Source organism: Lissotriton vulgaris, chromosome 4_1 (assembly GCF_964263255.1).
Source record: "Lissotriton vulgaris chromosome 4_1, aLisVul1.2, whole genome shotgun sequence".
Taxonomy (NCBI): domain Eukaryota; kingdom Metazoa; phylum Chordata; class Amphibia; order Caudata; family Salamandridae; genus Lissotriton; species Lissotriton vulgaris.
Window position 1 is genome coordinate 1,838,195,113 of NC_141691.1, and position 7,141 is coordinate 1,838,202,253.

General features: G+C 47.7%; 1 pseudogene; it reads left to right on the top strand.

The window, feature by feature from the left end:
* The first annotated feature begins 1,813 nt into the window (after window positions 1-1,813).
* LOC147724603 (uncharacterized) lies at window positions 1,814-5,426 on the top strand (annotated as a pseudogene).
* Window positions 5,427-7,141: the final 1,715 nt, after the last annotated feature.

A 7,141-nucleotide genomic window follows, 5' to 3' on the forward strand; every position in this document is an offset into this window, starting at 1 on the left:
ACTCATAGGAGTCGACGTTTCGATCCTGTGCTCAAATTATAAAGGATCATCTTCAGGACTTAATTAATTGTTTTGCCTGGATTAAAGGTTAATAAGCCGTCAGCGCGCTGACGGAGAATCATTGCTGCCTGCCGGATCCACGGCATTATCCCGATCTCTGCGGATCGCTGACTCACACGACCGCATCCCGGCGACGGCCATCGAGCCGCTCCCCAATTCCCAAATGTTTAACTCACCCCGAAAGCATCATTAAGGTTCACATAACCTTATAAACAAAGGATTCCAAGTTTGCCGATCACTGGCCCCACCGATTGCTGTCAGAAACCACGGAGGGCACCAGCCCAATCCGAACCTATGTGAAGCGCCTTGCTTGTTCGTAATTACCGAGCCCAAGGCTTATTTAACCTTTAATCTTGTATAAATTTATTTAGAATAAGAATCTATTTATCTGAGTAATAAATTCCCTTTCCGGCTGGGCAAGGAATATAAATATATAGCAGCCTACTGTGGTCTATATAACATTTGTCTATTATTTTGTATACGCTTAGGAGATATTTCAGGAAGCCATTCGGCAAGTGATCCAAGGCATCCCAAATGCCTTTAATTATAGTGACGACATCCTAGTTTTCGGAGAAAACCAGACGGAACACGACAAAGCACTAGACCGAGTGTGCCACGCGTTATTCAATGTCAACCTCACACTTAACTCGGACAAATGTGAATTCCACAAGTCTACATTGAAATTCTATGGGCACATCTTTTCCAAAGATGGCATGAAAACAGACCCCGGGAAGGTGTCTGCCCTTGCGAACACCCCACAACCGCAGGACATTAGTGACCTTCGCTCGTTCCTGTGAATGGCGAGCTACTGTGCTCGCCTGTCATTGGAAACTATCCTGAACTACAAGGAGCAGCGCACAGCTTAGTGCGCTCATAGGAGCTATTGCAAGCTTTTTAAAATACCCCCGTTTTGTCATTTTTGTTGGTGCTAATTTCTGCCTTACACCCTGCTTTTAATTCGCCCACTTACTTGCACTGTAAAATTTGAAGTACACCGTGTTTGGTGCGGGTCCTTTCTCCCTCGAGCAGCACTGCGGTGGACATCTTGGGTGGGGGGTGAATGGCCCAGAAGCTTCGCACGGTCTAGTCGTCACAAGGACGCTAGACCGGTACTTAAACCGGTCATGCTGACGCGCAGCGGTCACGCGCTGCGGGCTCGCCAGAACATCGCCGGAGTCACGCCAGAGTCCAGCCTGTCTGCGCCCGTCCGCGCACGGATGGGCTCCGGGGCCAGGACTTCTGACCATCGGCTAGTTTACTCGTCGGAAGAGCTGTTCCAACTTGATAACGGTGAGCAGCCATTAGACCCTGCAGTTTTAGTAAAGCTGAATAAGTATGCCATTAAACGCCTCGATAATGGCAAGCCTGGTACCAAGTCCTCTCTGTTAAAGTTAGCTAGCCTAAATACTAGGTCACTCCATAAACATTATGTGGAGATTTTTACCCTGCTTCAGGATAATGATATCGATGTCCTGACTCTATCAGAGACTTGTAGGATTGATAACTCCATGCCAGATATTATTGCGGCTCTCCCAATCAAGCGATATTGCATAACCGTGCAGGAAGTGCACGGGGGGGGAGTAGCGATTCTGTTCAAAAAGAATCTGTCAGTAGTAAGATTATTGTCAGAAACAGTGGATTTATCCGATCTGTTAGGGGTAAAGATCACCTTGAATAACTTTTGCTTGGTAGTCTTGTCGGTCTACCGCCCACCTAATTCTACCCCGTTATTCAATGATCTATTTGCCCCATTATGTCTGACCTCTGCACGAGATATAAAAAAAAAAATCGTGGTAGCTGGAGATTTTAATCTACATTGGGAAAATCCTCACAAGGATCTGGCTACACGCCAACTGAATACTACAATGTCCTCCTCTTTGAGCTTCAAACAACTTGTGTAAATACCCACGCACATCAAGGGTCATACCCCCGATCTTGTATGGACCTCAGATCCAAACGGAACTCTCGGAGGTGTTTTACCATGCATATGGACCGATCACTATTTAGTGAACTGTGAGGTCCATATTGATGGACACTTAAGTGATCGGTCTCGGGGAGTCAGGAAAATCCGTAAATGGGATAAGGTTGATTTAAAAACCCTGACCGAGACATTTCCGAAAGTGGCCCGACCCTTTGGTGCTGGAAGCAACCTGGACCTGGAATACACGGATTTAACGTGGAGCTTGTGTCAAGCTATCGATCTGATAGCACCTGAAAGGACCAAGCCCATCAAAGGACCAGGCAAAGGAGCTCCATGGTTCACCCCGCTCTTGAGGGAGCACAAACGGAAGCTTCGGGTTTTGGAGAGATCCTGGAGGAAAACTAAAAATGATATAGCTAGGGATCAGTATAAAGCCTCCCTTCATAGGTACAAAAAACGTATATTGCAAGCAAAGGCGGAGCACTATGAGTCTCGCCTAAATAAGGCTGGGAATGTCCAGAAAGAGACTTTTAAAATTTTATCTGAGCTGAGCAAGAAACCGGAAAGCTCAGAAACTACTAAAGATTGTAATACCTTTCAGGGATATTTCCTAGAAAAAGTGGAGAACATCATCTCGGAAATAAAAAGTAATACGGTGAATGGACTTGTCCTACACCTTGATCTCCATAATTCCACAGACTGTACTATCGTGGAGTTTCCAGAGATTGATGTGTTGAGCTTGGAGCAATTTATGGGTAGAACTAAATCTGGTTCCCCAGCAGACCCATGCCCCCCTAGTGTATTTCGTGTGGCACGTCCCATTTTGGAGGAGTGCATCATTTCTCTCCTTAATAGATCTTTAGAAACAGGGTATCTACCTGTTGAATTTAAGGAAGCGCAAGTTAGGCCCCTGTTGAAGAAACCCGGCGCGGATCCTGCGATCTTGAAGAACTATAGACCAATCTCCCAGCTGCCCTTTCTTTCTAAGATTTTAGAACAGCATGTCCTGAAGTTTCTATCTCTTCACGTGGAGTCTCATTGTTTACTCCACGAGCGACAGGCAGGGTTTCGAGCACATCACAGCACCGAGATGTTGATGCTCTCGGTGTTGGATGAATTAAGAGGCATGGCTGATATTAAGAAACCGAGCGCCCTGATTCTTTTAGATCTGTCAGCGGCGCTCGATACCGTCAGCCATGCCCTGCTCCTGGAAAGACTAGACAACTTCGGGGTTAAAGGCGTAGCTTTTAACTGGCTGAAATCCTTTCTTTTGGGAAGAACACAGAGGATACAACTGGGGTATTTGATATCCGACCTGGGGACTTTAGAGTGTGGGGTGCCTCAGGGCTCCGCATTGTCCCCACTACTGTTCAATCTATACCTTCAACCTCTGATTGCATCTCTGGCCAGTATGGGCTGCAGAGTTTTTAATTACGCTGATGATACTCAGCTTGTACTGAGTATCGATAACACTGAGGCCGCGCAGCTTCAAGCGCAGAATATCCTGAGGTATACGGTCGGGTGGATGACGAGAAATCTGCTGAAGATCAATCCAGACAAGACTGAGGTATTGGTAATTCCATCTACCACCTCACCTTGGAGCGATCTTTACTGGCCACAGGAGTTAGGGTCAACTCCGAAGCCAAGTGCAAATGTAAAGAGCTTGGGGATTAAGCTGGATTGTGATTTGTCAATGGGCAGCCAAATCTCCACTGTTGTTGGGAGCTGCACGAACATCATCAGGCAGTTACTTAAGCTAGTACCCGTTCTTTCTCAGGCCATGTTGCGAACAATTGTAGCGGCTACCATCATGTCAAGAATGGACTATGGGAATGTCCTTTATTTCGGCCTCCCTAAAACTCTGATGAACAGATTGCAGGTTGCGGCGGGACTGATTTTTAGACTCCCCAGAAGGACCAAGGCTTCTCCCCTATTACAGAGCTTACATTGGCTCCCCATAAAAGAGAGGGTAGAGTTCAAGAGTCTATGCACGGCCCATAAGGCAATTTATGGCCATGCACCTGTCTATATTAGAGACCGTCTGGAAGTGTATAGTCCAAAAAGAACACTTAGATCTTCTGATTCTCAGTTGCTGATCTGCCCTCAGTACAAACTGGTAACCAAGGGAGGGAGAGCCTTCTCTGTGTTGGTCCCTCAGCTATGGAATAAGCAGCCTGAGGGGCTACGCAGAGAGGTGAATCTCCTGCGGTTCAGAAAGTCCCTAAAGACATTGCTGTTTGGGAGGGTCCTGGGTGTAATGTAGGCTGGCTGCTGCACTATCTCTTTGTGTGGTACGTAGTTATTGTATGAATTCCATCGATTTCCGAGCGCCTAGAGACCTGCAGGTGATTGGCGCGATATAAATCCAACATAACAATAACAATAACAATAACATTAAAGACTATGCAACCATCAGCTACCCGCTCAGAGAACTCACTCACCAGGGCCAACAATTCCTATGGTCACCCCGTGTGAACATGCGTTTAACAAAATCAAAAAAGCTGTGAGCTCCGCCATCAACCAAGCATACTTTGACACCAAAAGGAAAACTGAAATCACAGTGGACGCCAGTCCTGTTGGGCTGGGTGCCATCCTGGCGCAATACAACGATGAAGTAGACCAACGTCATGTGGTTGCCTATGCCAGTCGCAGTCTCACCTACTCGCAACCTGAGAAAGAGAGCCTCGCAGTTGTATGGGCCTGTGAGCACTTCCACCTGTTTGTATATGGGAAACACTTTACTCTCATCACAGACCACCAAGCTCTTGTCACCATATTCGGCAACCCACGAGCGAAGATGCCCCCGCGCATAGAAAGATGGGGCTTACGTTTACAAGATTACATCTACACCATAGTCCATAAGCCCAGGAAAGCGGAGAACTCAGTGGACTACATGTCACGGCACCCACAACCGCATACCCTGGAACGATGCTCTGTAGCAGAGGAATACATTCACTTTGTCATCGACAATGCATGCCCTCCTGCAGTACCACTGGAAGCTATTTGTGTAGCATCTAGTCAAGACCCCACGATCCAGGACGTCATGGTCCGAAAATGTACCAACTCATGGAGACATCTGAAGGACAACCATCAAGACACGGCCGTTGACGCCCAAGAACTCGTAGCATTCAGACATGTCCAAGAGGAACTGTCAATCAGCACGGATGGTTTATTGCTAAGAGGAGGGAGGATAGTCAATCCTCAGCGACTGCGACAAGGAATAATCAACTTGGCCCACGAGGGACACAGAGGAATAGTAGCCACCAAGAAAGCACTCCGGGAACGTGTCTGGTTTCCCCTACTTGATCAAATGGTGGAAGCCATGCTTAAGGACTGTGTCTCATGCCAATTAGTGGGTCGTGAAGAACCGCCAGCTCCTCTTCAGATGTCCGAACTACCAGATGGTGTGTGGCAGCAAGTGCCATCGACTTTTTCGGTCCACTGAAATCGGCCAAATATATCATCATCATCATGGACGAATACTCCCGTTTTCCCATCGCGCATCAAGTGCCTTCCACCAAAGCAATTTTCACCCCGAGTTGGCTGGGTATGCTCAGACGTGAGTCCCAGGCTCTCCACATCACTGGAGTCAAGCTATCCAGGCTGAAGACGGCTGATAGCCAGTAGCCGGTCCTTGGATGCTTGATTCCGGTCTAGGAAAGACATGGCTTGGTAGTTCAGGCTGGACTGTTCCCATGAGGCACAGGGTCAAGGCTGATTTGCATATAGCCACTGTCTGACCTAGGGTGGTGTGGAGTGCAAAGAAACGATGGATTTAGGCCCAGATCTTTGTACTGGGCTGAATGTAAGACATTGTTCTGCATTCTGTCCATCAACTGTGTTTTTTGCAATTTTCACCCCGAGTGGGCTGGGTATGCTCAGACGTGAGTCCCAGGCTCTCCACATCACTGGAGTCAAGCTATCCAGGCTGAAGAAGGCTGATAGCCAGAAACCGGTCCTTGGATGCTTGATTCCGGTCTAGGAAAGACATGGCTTGGTAGTTCGGGTTGGACTGTTTCCATGAGGCACAGGGTCAAGGCTGATTTGCATATAGCCATTGTCTGACCTAGGGTGGTGTGGAGTGCAAAAAAACGATGGATTTAGGCCCAGATCTTTGTACTGGGGTGAATGTAAGACATTGTTCTGCATTCTGTCCATCAACTGTGTTTTTTGCAATTTTCACCCCGAGTGGGCTGGGTATGCTCAGACGTGAGTCCCAGGCTCTCCACATCACTGGAGTCAAGCTATCCAGGCTGAAGAAGGCTGATAGCCAGAAACCGGTCCTTGGATGCTTGATTCCGGTCTAGGAAAGACATGGCTTGGTAGTTTGGGCTGGACTGTTCCCATGAGGCACAGGGTCAAGGCTGATTTGCATATAGCCATTGTCTGACCTAGGGTGGTGTGGAGTGCAAAAAAATGATGGATTTAGGCCCAGATCTTTGTACTGGGGTGAATGTAAGATATTGTTCTGCATTCTGTCCATCAACTGTGTTTTTTGCAATTTTCACCCAGAGTGGGCTGGGTATGCTCAGACGTGAGTCCCAGGCTCTCCACATCACTGGAGTCAAGCTATCCAGGCTGAAGAAGGCTGATAGCCAGAAACCGGTCCTTGGATGCTTGATTCTGGTCTAGGAAAGACATGGCTTGGTAGTTCGGGCTGGACTGTTCCCATGAGGCACAGGGTCAAGGCTGATTTGCATATAGCCATTGTCTGACCTAGGGTGGTGTGGAGTGCAAAAAAACGATGGATTTAGGCCCAGATCTTTGTACTGGGGTGAATGTAAGACATTGTTCTGCATTCTGTCCATCAACTGTGTTTTTTGCAATTTTCACCCGGAGTGGGCTGGGTATTCTCAGACGTGAGTCCCAGGCTCTCCACATCACTGGAGTCAAGCTATCCAGACTGAAGAAGGCTGATAGCCAGAAACCGGTCCTTGGATGCTTGATTCCGGTCTAGGAAAGACATGGCTTGGTAGTTCAGGCTGGACTGTTCCCATGAGGCACAGGGTCAAGGCTGATTTGCATATAGCCATTGTCTGACCTAGGGTGGTGGGGAGTGCAAGAAACGATGGATTTAGGCCCAGATATTTGTACTGGGGTGAATGTAAGACATTGTTCTGCATTCTGTCCATCAACTGTGTTATTTGAAATTTGCACCCC